Source organism: Capsicum annuum, chromosome 9 (assembly GCF_002878395.1).
Source record: "Capsicum annuum cultivar UCD-10X-F1 chromosome 9, UCD10Xv1.1, whole genome shotgun sequence".
Lineage (NCBI taxonomy): Eukaryota > Viridiplantae > Streptophyta > Magnoliopsida > Solanales > Solanaceae > Capsicum > Capsicum annuum.
The window spans coordinates 13,407,845-13,421,937 of record NC_061119.1 but is presented as its reverse complement, the minus strand read 5'-3'; the positions used below and the strand labels follow the sequence as shown (position 1 = coordinate 13,421,937).

The window sequence follows — 14,093 nt, the reverse complement described above, 5'->3', positions numbered from 1 at the left end:
GGCACATATCCTTTTTCCAGTAAAGCACCATGATTAGACCATATCAATGTGAAGCCCAAATTCCCATTTGTCCCTTTCCATTAGATCACCGTGATAAACCGGTATTGCACCAGAAAAATCAATAGATAGACACCGCATCGTGGTTGAGTGCAAAATGGGACTCACTCCTTATCATGCGAGCCCAACACGATTTTACTGCATCACGTCAAGGGCCAAAATTATGTTCTTCCCTTATCCAGAATGGTACCACGATAGGCCCCACATCACGCTGGGTGTCAAAATTAGGATTTCCAATTTAAACAATTCAAATTCTAGAGACCGTTTGTCTTTTTCCAAGGAACCAAATCTATCCAAAACACATAATTAACACCCTAAAGGGGAATTATGGGCCCGATTACTCATAAATCCTTTTCAAGTAATTAATTATCCTTCAAGAACAAACCCTAGCCTTCAAGATTCAAGGTCTCAAGAATTCACCATCAATTCTTAGAAATTCAGAAATCAAGGTATGTTAAGTGTTCATCTATGGGTTTCTTTCACCCATGGAGTCCAAATATCCAATTCTAAATTCAAAGTTAGAATCTTTGCAAGTTTTCATGATTTTAATTGTGATATTTAACCATGAATTCCCATGAACTGTAATTCTACACCATGTTTACATAAAATTCTTGTTGTTATCAAGCCGCATATGTAAGAATAATGTTATTTGCTGATTTAAACCATAGTTAGTGATGTTAAAATCATGCTATTACTACAAGCTTTAAACTATCCCCATGCTTAGTTTACACTATACATACCAAGTTTTTGATGAAATGCCTACAAGAATGAATTTTGAATAATGCTTTCATATTATTTTCCCAAGTTTAAGTACTTTTTTTCTATCATTGCTATCGAGTCATGGGGGTTATGAATATCTGAAAACTTAGTTGTTTACTTAGCCTCAGTACCTTTAGATTAGATTTAGACATGTTATGAGCAATATCAGTTCGGTCAGTCATCATGATCAATTTAACTTAGACAGTTTAGTATTTCTGAGTTAGTTCAGTTGGGAGTAATATTTAGCACCGAGCGAGTCCCGGGATGAAGACTTCCCCACTAGTTAGGTAGAGTCGTTAGTAATAGTCCCTATACTCCAGAACTACATAACCAGCATAGGAATTGAGGAGTCACACTTCAGTCAGGCTTAACTGCCTCTCAGAGGTTACCCGCCAGTTTAGGCTTGACACCCTTAGTCCTTCAGAATAGTACATCAATGGATCCACACAGCCAGTGTTAGTACCCGTGGCACAGTACTGATACCCTTTCAACTGGGGTCACAGGTTGGACCCCAATTTGCTCATTGGGTCATGTCAGTTAGATGGTAGCTCCCACAGTCTTAGTTTAGTATTTTGTATATTTTAGTTCAGGATTGTATTAACCATAACATACAAATATCAGTTATTCAGTTATTAGAATTTAGTATTTCAATTTATAGATTATATTCAGAAAATGCTTTATCCTTGGTCATGCACTCTCAATATTTACAGATTTCATGCATTCTATTCGGTACTTCATGTTATTCATCCAGTTAGTTATTACTCATGTACATAAAACCGTGTATATCCCCCTACCTCATTTAGCATACCAGTACATTCAAAGTACAAATTACATACTCTTTTCTTGCGCTATGATGAATTATATCATAGGTTCGAACGCTCAATTACCAGTTCACGCATAGACCTTCCAGATTATTAGTCATAGTAGTGGTTAGTCCTCATAGTTTAAAAATAGACTATATTTAGTTTCATGTATTCAGTTCAGCAGTTAGTTGGATTTAGTTGGGGTCTGTCCTACCAATTCTTATTTAGTCAGTTTTAGAGGCTTTCAGACATTTCAAACAACCAATCAGTTGTTTTTATCTTATCAGAGTTTTAGACAGTCATTTTCCATATTTATGATTCATAATTATTTTAGTATCTAAAACCTTATAGCATATTCAGATATTTCGTATATGTTATTTTGTTGTTATCATTCAATGCTCACAACAGGTACCAGCTCATGGGTTAGCTTGTAGTCCCTCAATACTGTAAGCACCATATGACGCCTAGGGTGTACTCTCGAGGCATTACAATGTTAGTTTGGTACGATGGTGTGCTATGCTTGTGGCTAGCCAGGCCATGTTCAAAGAGATTATTCAATAGTTAGAGGTAATATTGGGAGTGCTAAGTCTTAAGCTAATTCCTCAGCACTACCACCACCATCTAAGGGTACTACTTCAATCACCGGGGGTGGTTACAACCTATTGTATGCTCTATACAATTGCCAGGATGCAGAGGCTTCACCAAATATGGTCACGGGTATGTTACAAATTCACTTACATGATGTGTATGTTTTGCTTGATCCCGGGTCCATCTTGTCTTATATGACCCTTTATGTGGCCATTAGTTTTGGTTTCAAACCTAAAAATATTCCTAAACCTTTCTCTATTTCCACTCCTGTTGGTGACTCTATTATGGCTAGAAGGGTGTATAGAAATTGTATGGTGTCTGTCTGTAGTGATATCGTGGTAGACCTTATAGATCTTGATATGTTCAACTTTGACGCTATCCTAGGGATAGATTTGATCTATTCCTATTATGCCACACTAGACTGTAGAACCGTAAAGGCCACTTTCTCCTTTTCAAATGAACCAGTGATAGAGTGGGAGGGGTATTCTCTAACACCCAGAGGGAAATTCATATATTATCTTAGAGCTCGTAAGCTTATATCAAAGGGTTTTTTGTTTCATCTTATTCGGGTCAAAGACTCCAATGCCTAAAATCCTTTTTTATAGTTTGTTTCGGTAGTTAATGAATTCCCAAAAGTATTTCCCAATGATTTCCCAGGGCTACCCCTTGATAGGGAGATAGATTTTGGCATCGATTTATTGCCAGACACTCAGCCTATTTCTAATTTTTCATATAGAATGGCACTGCAGAATTGAAAGAGTTAAAAGAGCAGTTGGGTGATTTTCTTAATAAGGGATTCATCCATCCTAGTATTTCTCCTTGGGGTGCCCCTGTACTCTTTATACGTAATAAAGATGGTTCTCTCCATATGTGTATAGATTACCATCAGTTAAGTAAGGTCACAGTCAAAAATAAATACCCTCTTCCCAGAATTGATGATTTATTTGATCAACTCCAAGGTGTTAAATGTTTCTCTAAAATAGACCTTTATTCGGTGTATCATCAGTTGAAATTTAGGGAGGTTGACATTCCCAAAATAGCTCTCCGAACACGATATGGCCATTATGAATTCTTAGTCATATCCTTCAAACTGACTAATGCCCCTATAACTTTTATGGATCTAATGAATAGGGTGTTCAGTCAGTTTCTAGATTTTTTCATCATAGTTTTCATTGACGACATATTAGTTTACTCTAAGAGTGAAGAAAACTATTCCACCCACCTCAGTATCATCCTTCAGACCCTCAAAGATCATGAATTATATGTAAAGTTTTCTAAATGTGAATTCTGGCTTAATGCTATTGCTTTCTTAGGACATATTGTGTCTAGTGAGGGAATCAAGGTTGATCCCCAAAAGATTGAAGCATTGAGACACCTGGATTGATAGGAATTTGAGTAGTGGTCTGTTGCTCAAGTCACCTCTTGGTCTAAAGCATTAATCTTTGTGCTTCATTTCCAGTATTACTGCTCTATTTTCACTTCCTACAAAATTAGTCACATACTGCTTTAAATAAGTTGCATTAACAAAATGATAAAGTTCTAAGAGATACGTACAGATGTATCCAAAGAAGATGCAGTATATTGCAGCCATGATTGATGCAGGTATTGAAGCAAAGATTGCTCCAAATTTTCCTGGTAAACAATAAAGCATGTCATGAATTAAATCGATACATTATATCAGCTAGCATATGGACAAAAAAGTCTAGTTTTGGTAGGAACCCAATTAGTCAGTCTTTCAAAATCTATCAATATATCATGATTACCCTCTATCGATTCTTATTCTTTGAGGCAATATAATACATTAGGATTAGAAATACCAAAGATGGAGAAGAAAATCATAAAACCAGCAGATATTTGTACGGCTCTTCGGCTTCCAACTCTTGTCATTTCCAATAAACCAGCATTTTCCCTGTGAATCATAGTTAATTAATTCATGACGCATGAAAGTTCAAGAACAGATGAGACTGTTGCCATCCGTGCCTAAGTCATAGTACAAGGAAATTTAAATTGAAAAAGCACAACAAAGATGGGAGATTGTTACGTTGTAGCAATGCAACTGCTGACACTACTAAAAATGTGATATGGGACAAATGACCATCTTATCTTTTGATCATATCTTTAGAGGCCAACACATAGAGGCTCAAGACTTGGACTTGGTCACCTCGAGGATACGAGAACATGCATGGAGGACACATTTTGATTATGCCTTTAAACAAATCCGTGTGTGGAAGAATGTGTGGGGGCTTACATTTGATACCTATTTGAGACTAAGTTTTGAAGTGTGACCCATGGTTTTGGAGCATTGAAGAAGCACCCTTCATTAAGGGTAATTTGGGGATTGCACATATTAAAGAAACAACCCATGACCTCCCCTTTCATTAAGGGTATTTTGGTCCATTATATATGTAATAAGCTAGGCTATATATAGTCTCTTATTAGGTATTTTCTCTTTAGTTGTTTAATGATGAAAATATGAGACATTGAAAATCCTCTCTCTTGAGAGTAGACCACCTCAGTGTAGTTCTTAGTTAGGGCTTGGACTAGCCATTGTAGCTTAGGGCTTGGAAAAGCCAATATTGTTCTTTGCTTGGAAATGTTGGATCTTGAGGTGAGTTGATTCCCTTGGCGATCACCATAAGAACTTGGTTCTTGTTAACGTATTTTGTACAGATTTTAGAGTTTAATTTACTCTTTAGTAGCTACATTATGTGTTCTCTTTGTGTCAAGTTACTTATCTTCTTTTTTTGTTTAAGTTTGTGTTTGTTGTTTCCATTTGGTGTCTTGCCGTGTGGACTATTTTGCGAAGATTGTGGAATGTTTTGTGCTCATTTAGCTACTGTTTGGTATCATTTGGTATCAGAGTCATCATTGATTTCGTTCCCACGAGATCAATCTTGGGTTTGTTCACTCAAAAATAAGAAAAAAGTATTGAAAAGCTGAGAAACTCAAAAATAGTAATCTGTCCACGTTTTTGTGTTTAGGCCGAAAGTTGAAGCCTAGTTTTCCTGTAATTTTTGTGTGTTCTAGTGTTAGATCTTTGTTTCCTAACATTAGAAGAGGTGTCCAAGGTCAAAAATCTCACAAAAAAAGTTATTCTACAGGTTTGGTGTCTTGGCCAAAGTGTTGTTGTTGTTTGGCCGAATTTATGTATAGATTTAGGTGTTGTTTTTAGTGTCTTTGTTGTTTATTGTGTTGGTTTTCTTTCTCTCTAACACTACTTAAGTGTATCCTAAGTTCTTGAGCAAAAAAAAAATGCAAGTTGTTGTAGGAAGAGTGGACGGTTTTGTTGTTGTTGTTGTTGAAGTTCTTGTGTTGTGTTGAAGAAGTTTTGTAAAAGGTCCAAATTCAAAGGGAAGAGAGTGTGGGTTCTTGTTAGTCTTGAAACAACTTTCAAGACATTACTAAAGGGGAAAAAGAACAAAAGAACTTCCAAAAGTCTTCATACCAAAAAGGGAGTAAGTTTATTTTTCTAGACAAGCCAAAAAAGGAAAGGGGGACAAGACCTCTAAAAGGTTGTCTTACAAAAAAGGTGAAAGTTGGTCAAGGTTTGAATTTTGAAAAAAAGGACTTAAAGTCTTGTTTGTTAACCTACCAAAATCAAAATTCCCCCCATATTTGTGAAATTTGAACAACCAAAATTGTGGAACAAAATTTTTCAACTTCAACAATATTTTTTGTCCATCGACGAATAGTCGGGTGCCACATCATCAATAGCTCAAGAACATTGGAATTCCTAGTTTCAATTTTTTTGATTCTATTGGTTTCCATTTTGTTGGTTCTCATACTAATTAGCAAGCTAGTAAATACCTACTAGATTGTAGATTAGTTTTTGAGTACATTTTCTTTCGTGTTAAGCATTGTATTTTGTGCTTTTCTCATTTATAAGACATAGTTTTTATTTTTTTCAAGTTTGTAGTTTTTATTTGTTTCAAGTTCGTAAGTAAATTTTGTTTTTGTGTCTTGAGTCGATTAAACAAGAATCCATTCTGGACGCCAAGTAGAATTGACATCCTATTGACTACCGGAGTATAAGCAACTTCCAATATTCGACGCTCCAATTGTGAGAATCACAAAGGTGGATGTATATGAGTGTTGGTGATGAGCTTTTACTACTAATCTTGTTTGTTCGTTATGTAGGTACAAAGGTGATATAAGGGGAACATGTCTTCGATAGACGGAGATTATTGTGACTACAACATGGGAGACTATGATTGTAGTGAGGGGTTTTATGGAAACGAAGTTGAGGGAGACTGCAGAGGCTATGAAAATAGCCATGATCAAAACTTGGGAAGATTTGAGAGTTACGGTTTTGAGGGGGAAAATGAGGTGAATAAAGTGCCTAGGGTTTATGGTGAATTTAGAGATGATGTAGGACCTCGTGATGGATCTTATAAAGACGTTGGGGCATGTGAGGAGTCTTACACTTCTCACTCTGAACCTAGATTTTGTGTTAGGTATAACCCTTTCGTTCGTAAAGCTTATGAGAGTTATAATGAGAGTACACGTGAGGAGTGTTAAGATTCATATTCTCCACCTTGTAGTACTTCTTATCAAGGTCAATATAGTGTAAATGGTTATACTATCTCATGTGGAGGTTGTCCAACAAAAAGAAGAGGGTATGCATCTTCAAAACTGAGGAGTACTCGTGTGCTTTACAATATTGATCCGAGAAGGAGTGTACACTCCGAAAAGGTGACCATTTGTGGGATACCGGTCTATCTCGTTGTGTTAAATGATAGGTACATAGAAACTACATTGGTCCATCCATGGTTGACTACTTGGGGTTGTTTTGCGAGCCTTTACTTGTTCCATACTTCTTGGACTGGTTTAAGGTTACCGAGAGGGTCAAAGATGTCTTCTCCCAATTTGAATACCATGAGGAGGTGTGGTGCGATATTCTTCCATTGACATACGGTCAGGTATGATTAGGTGCCGATTGGTTTGTACAACATAGAGTTCCAAATATGCAAAATTGGCCAAATATTGTAAGAGACCGGTGGGGAAATCACCTCGTGACATACATGCTGCCCAAGCCACAAAGAGAAATGAATACTTACTCCAATCTGAATGCTTATAAGAGACAAAACATTGAGAGGAGTAAAGGTGTACAAGGTGGTAATCCGAGAGTGAAAAAAGGAGAAGTTGTGTGGAGCGAAGTAAAGGGATTTCCACCAAATCGAGATAACATTGTTTGTCCTTCTATTTCTAAGGACATTTGTGTAGGTACCGACATGGAAAGTGAAGGAGAGCAATGCCGAAGTAAAGTTGTTGCCCAAGCTTGTGGAGGTCCTTTACAACACGGCAAAGGAGATTCGACTCAAGAACTTCAAGGTAAAATATGGCTAATATCCCATTGAGTATGAGTAGTAGCTTACTTACTTGTGAGTCTAATGATTCTTTGCCTTTTGTTGATTATGTATATGTTGTGAGTGTGGATACACTAGTTGATCCTATTTATGACCAAATTGACTCTTCCTGTAAGATCAATTTATGCCCACCTAGTGTTAAAGCCTATATATTGAACGGAAGTACATCGTCCTGTGTAATTGGTGTTGATCAACCTATTTGTGAAAATTGTACACCACTTGAGTATGTGTGTGATGTGATTAATCAAACTCAAGTGAGTGAAGTATTTGAAAAAGTTGGTTAACAAAAGGGAAGTGAACCCCAGTGCTATTCTTGGGACAATCTTGTGCTTGAAACCTCTTTGAAAGTTGATATTGATCTCTTAGAGAGTGAGGAACTTGTTTGTTCCAAATCTTCTCGTGGGTTGGATCATGCACTCTTTAGGTATAATGTCTTGTTTGAAAAATGATATAAACACTCCTAATGAGCCTAGTGGTGAAAAGATGGTATAGCTTACCTTGGAGGCTATAACCTATATGTTAACCCTCTATGGTGTGACAACATTCCTCCTAAAGATGAAAATCTCTTATTGGAAGATGAGAGTACTCTTAAGGGTAAGGAATGTATAGTCTTAAAAGTTACTCCTTCTTTTACTTTGTGTGACTTTATTGTTGAGAGTACTCATGGTAATGATTGAGAAACTAGTAGTGAGTACACACATGAGGACACCTTAGTAGAAGTACACTTGAGTGATACTTTTATCTACTCTCTATTTTTTTTCGATGATATGTATATTATTGTACAGAGAATGTAATTTAGTTTGGGTGGAGACCACGGGAAATGGGAGTTTTGTCTAGACCCGTGTCTATGGCCACTCTTCCCGTTTGACCCTGGTGCCAAATATGGAAATGGTAATGTTAGTGCACCCAACTTGTTGCTTGGTCTACATGACAAACAAAGTGTCACTCTTGGTGAATCCCATAACCAAATCCTTCGAATATCTTTCATTGAGTTTTTAATATTTCATTCAAAGGATCCTTGGTTATATTGAAAATATGTACCACCTTGGCATGTTGAGATGATTTGTTGTGCTAAACCTAACCTTCATTCCATGAGGAGTTTGTATTTGTTTGTCCTCTCTTCGGTTTTGCAAAGTTTGGATTCGAGGTCGAATCCTTTTCAAGAAAGGGAGGATGATACGGGACAAATGGTCATCTTATCTTTTGGTGACATCTTTAGAGGTCAACACATAGAGGCTTAAGACTTGGTCACCTCGAGGATACGAGAACATGCATGAAGGACCCATTTTGAGCATGCCATTAAACAAACCCGTGTGTGGAAGATTGCGTGGGGGCTTATATTTGATGCCAATTCGAGACTACAAGTTTTGAAGTGTGACCCCATGGTTTTGGGGCATTGAAGAAGCACCCTTCATTAAGGGCATTTTGGGGATTGCACATGTTAAAGAAACAACCCATGACCTCCCCTTTCATTAAGGGTATTTTGGTTCATTATACTATGTAATAAGCTAGGCTATATATAGTCTCTTATTAGGTCTTTTCTCTTTAGTTGTTTAATGATGAAAATATGAGACATTGAAAATCCTCTCTCTTGAGAGTAGACCACCTCAGTGTAGTTCTTAGTTAGGGATTGGACTAGCCATTGTAGCTTAGGGCTTGGAAAAGCCAATATTATTCTTTCTTTGGAAACGGTGGATCTTGAGGTGAGTTGATTCCCTTGGCGGTCACCTTAAGAACTTGCTCTTTAGTTGCTACATTATGTGTTCTATTTGTGTCAAGTTACGTACTTCTTTTTCGTTTAAGTTTGTGTTTTTTGTTTCCGTTTGGTGTCTTGTCGTGTGGACTGTTTTGCGAAGATTGTAGACTGTTTTGTGCTCATTTAGATACCGTTTGGTATCAAAATGGCATTTAGCATAGTCCCAATCCCCTGCGACAATTTAAAATTCATGAGGTAAATGAAACTTGATACAAAGGACAGAAGAGAATATTTGATCTCACCAGCCATCCAACATCCCAGCTATTGAGAGAAGGTGGCACTGGTGTAACGCTTCCATATCTCGCTGATGCATGAAATACACCAGTTGACTACACAACAAAAGTGCTTCCATATCTCGCTGATGCATGAAATACACCAGTTGACTACACAACAAAAGTACTCAAAATTAATTCAAGAGTAGTTTTCACTATACAAATGAAAAGACCAGTTTACCAAAACAATTCAACACTTATTTTTAGCAGCCAATTCCTTTTTTCACAACATTAACTATGAAGACTATATGTTACATACCAATAGCAAACAGATAAGAAGAGGTTCAGAGAACAGACCTCCACATGAAAAAGATGGCATAATAAATTGTATAGAGTGACATAACTATTACATTGGGTGTATCTTGCTTACAAATGTATATTTGGCTATCATTGTCAAATCAAAGCTAATCTACCAACATAGACCAGGTAAGAAAGGAATATTCAAAACTAACATATTTTGTAAGGATGCTACAAGACATATTCACAGATATTGATGCAAAGATATGTCTCGAGAAGAGTTTCAACATCTCTTTCACTTCTTAAAGCCCAACACTGGTTCCATAGTCCTTGTTGGGGCTGATAATTTTATCAAACTATTATTAGTTCATAAAATACAGAGGAAAACAAAATAAAGAAAGAAAATATGTATATCCATGAACCTTAAAAACGTGCAGTAATTAGATAACTTGAAGTTAATACCTGTGGTCACAAATTCTCACATGCATGTACAAAAACAGTTAACGGAAGAAGCAAATGTGCCAAAATATAAAATTCAACAGCAGTTAGTTTAGAAATCAGTGTGAAGATACAACAACAACATACCGACTAGAATTCCATACGTGAGATTTGGGGAGGATTAAGTGTACACGGACCTTACCACTACCTCGAGAAAGATGACCCCAAAATTAAAAAAAAAAAGGAACTTGCCTTTTATGGGTGATTGCATACTTGTAAATAAAATCCACTGCCATGCTATCTATGTATATTACTTGCATAGTATGTCTCATTGTGTAAATAGAATTGTTAATGAATCTAAAACAGTACAACTATGGAACTCTGAATATCGTTCAAACTAACTGTTACAACATGACATATTGTCCATCCAATTTGTTCGTTGAATGAATTACTGTTGCATCTTACATGGAATGTTATAAGCTACCCACAATATTCTCTTGCTATGCTTGAGGTATTCTAAGCATTTAATGTCAATCAAATTTGACTACATGTGAAGCAAAAAGTATTCTTTGCTTGATAATTGGTTTGGAGCCTATCAAGAGGGGTAAAAGTTACTGCATCTTACTTGGTTTGCTGCTTCTGAGACATATCAAAAAAAGAGAAAAGATTGATTTCCCTTGTTTCTGTATTCCTTGAGTTTTTTTAGAGCATTTACGAGAAGTACAATTATTAAAAAGGAAAGCACAAAAAGACATAGCAAAATAGACAGTACAGTCCAACAAAGTGGTGTCTGAGAGAATAGAGTGTAAGCAGACCTTACCTCTATCTTGGAAGGTAGAGAGAGTATTTCTGATAAACTTTCAATTCAAGGAAAAAGAAATCCAAAACATTACAGAATTCAGACTCACAGTAGATCAATCTTAAATAAGTTACAATAAGATATGCAAATACTATATTGTAAAATATAATTCGACAGAAACTTACCAGTTTACATTGCTACACCAGAAACACCCAAAAGAATTATATTTGATAAAACTGATTGTCTTTAGAAAAACAAAACAAAAATTCAGAGATATGTCGTCTAATGCTATTAAAACAACAATACACATCTACATAATGATAATAGAAACCGAACAAACCTCTTTTAATAAGTCATCATCCTTTGGTCTAGGTTTTTTTTCATATCCTTGTGGTGTAAATGAAGTGGACTATATGATTCCCCCAAGTCAATCTTGTACAGTCTATCTACCTGTTTGTCTGAGTAGCTAAGAGGTTGTGGGAATTAAAAAACGTAGGAATCAACTTGTTTTGCAATAATGGGGCTTTGAGGGATGTCTTCTATTTTCCTGAAACATTAGTAGTGTAAGTTACATGCCAAAACCTGCTTCCAGCTTCAGATTTCTTTCAAGCAAAAACTTGGAAGAGAAAAAGGGTTTAAGCATAGATTAAAATGCTCAACACTGAATGATGTCTATGTGAAAATTGTTTCATATTTAGAATGAAAACAGCCCATACAGAATGCTCTTCAGTCAGATTTTCTCTTTAGCTAAGTCATAAGTAAAGCTCCCTCTACTAAAAAAAGATTTATAATAAGAAGATGATAATTAATGTGAAATTAAAATTTTAGCTAAATAAAAATGTAGTGTCTGCATCAAGACCAGGAACAGTAATTCACCCCAAGTACTTCCATCGTCCAGTGTTATCGAAAGAAAAAATCTCTAAGATCCTTTGAGGCTTTAATCACAAAGCACAAATAAAGTGTGGGTTTTAACGAAAAAGGTGCAAAGGGAAAAAAGTACAAATATATGTGTAGTTCACGACTGATAATTGAAAAAGAATTGCAATAAAATGGAATATCAATTGTTTAGTGCTTCATTGTTGAGGAAAAGAATGCATTTGAACCTTAACAATGACACTAAAGATGCACATTAAGCAGGCAAAGAACTCAACACGTCACAACATCGATTTATAGTCATTAGGACCTCACAAAACGATCTACTAAATTCATCATCGTAGGAGGGGACTTCAGTTAAAAACTAAATATACTTACGCATAAAATCAAACCAAAGGGCCACCTTAAAATGTCACTTTACGCATACTACACCTTCAATGCAATAACTGTCTATAGAAGTCGCTTACAGTTTGGACAATCAAATGGCTTTCTATCTGTTGTGCATTTTTCTGTCTGTAGCATCTGATATTGACATTGCCGTCTCAACGTACAAAACTCCAACCTGTCAAGTAGAACAAAAGTATGCCTATATTTAGTGCCCTTCATGAGTAAACTGAGCAGGTGCAGATAACTCTAAAACTTACTGAAGTTTGTGAGGTTATTTCTGCAACAGACGTAACTTCATGAGAGACAGAAGCAATGATGAGAGGGGTGGATGATGATGAGGTCCCTAAACCTATTGAATTCGAGAGACTGCCAATGCCTGAACCATCTACAAATCAAAAGACTGTTCCGACAGCAGTAGATCCCAGTCAAAAGGGCAAAAAGTAGCTCCCAGTCAAAGGGACTCTGATAACTACCTCGAAAGACGATTCAAACAACAAAAAAATGATAGTGAAAACTTATCTTGAGTTTCAAACTTAATTTCACAGTAACATCAAAGAAGTCGACAACTTTCACCAATTCTTCCTCTACAAATCACCTAGAAGTTGAAGAATCTCACAGAATTTATAATTCTCCACATCCTAATTAACTACAAAAACTAACTATCAACTTTGTTAGAAATATTATATTCCAATAACTTTCAGTTTACACTAGGAAAGTTTCAATTGATTGTATTATTCTTTTAGGTTCGTACGAGGTTTTTTTTTTTACTAAAGTTTTATCTTATTAATGTATATAATTATATATAAAAGCAAAACTTTCTTACAAAATCTTAACAAAATGGCATTCACATATTGCGCCGGCGCCTTGCTTCTGCCTGACTATATGGGCTGCAGCTATGAGTGCTACAGACGGTTTAACGAGAGGAATGGAAGTGATTGACACAGGAGCTCCTATAAGTGTTCCGGTCGGGGGAGCGACTCTGGGACGAATTTTTAATGTGCTCGGAGAGCCTGTTGCAATCGCCTAAGGTCTCTCAACGGGTGCTGCTCCTGTCGACACTGTGCCTGCTCCTGAAGTAACCCAGGCTACCATCCTTGCTGCTAAAGAGACTGTATCATCAAAGAGTCAAAACACTCAAACACTCACGTTTTTGCTAGTAAAAAATCTTAAAGTTATATGTTCGATTGATTTTTTTACCATTTAAAAGTAGAAAGAGAGAGAAAGAATTATTATTGACAAGAGTAAAATATCATTATCTTTATATGAAACTTTCAAAGTTTAGAAATATTTAATTTTTTATTCTTTTTATACGTGCAATTTTCTTTTTTAGTGTTGAATGCACGTGTAACGCACGTACACTAAACTAGTATATATATATATATATATGTATAAAAACTTATATATATATATATATATATATATATACTTCTTTGAAAGATCTTTTTGATCTTGTGTTGAGAGTATTACATAACTTCATAATTGTTCTTGTTTTATACTTGAACTTGTGTTGAAGTTGCTGTACCGAAATATAAATTTTTGTACCCGAAAACAACAACAATATATATATATACACACACACAAAAAAAAAACAGATTTGTTTTGTTTGCATGTGTGTGTATATATATATATACAACCAGCTTTGTATATATATACAAATGAGTGCCCATTAGTTAATAAATATATATATAATATACAAATACCTCTTTGTCTTTATCTTCTTTCGAATCATATTAAGAAGGGGGGGGGGGGGGGGGGGGG

The 14,093-nt window shown here is 35.9% G+C and overlaps 1 non-coding gene across 11 annotated transcripts in view; it reads right to left on the bottom strand.

Annotated features, from left to right (window-relative positions):
- Positions 1–3,190: 3,190 nt before the first annotated feature.
- The window catches only part of LOC107842941, a 14,603-nt gene continuing 3,700 nt past the window's right edge, over positions 3,191–14,093 (bottom strand). For 2 of the 11 annotated variants that reach the window (XR_007044465.1, XR_007044460.1), the window contains 3 exons: positions 12,593–13,444; positions 12,416–12,510; positions 9,875–11,622 (listed from right to left, as the gene is read on the bottom strand). This is a non-coding gene — a transcript (uncharacterized LOC107842941). Of the gene's footprint in view, positions 4,117–9,571; positions 9,713–9,874; positions 12,511–12,592; positions 13,445–14,093 lie in introns of those variants that run through there. The other 9 variants (XR_007044462.1, XR_007044467.1, XR_007044469.1 and 6 more) reach the window with 9 other exon arrangements.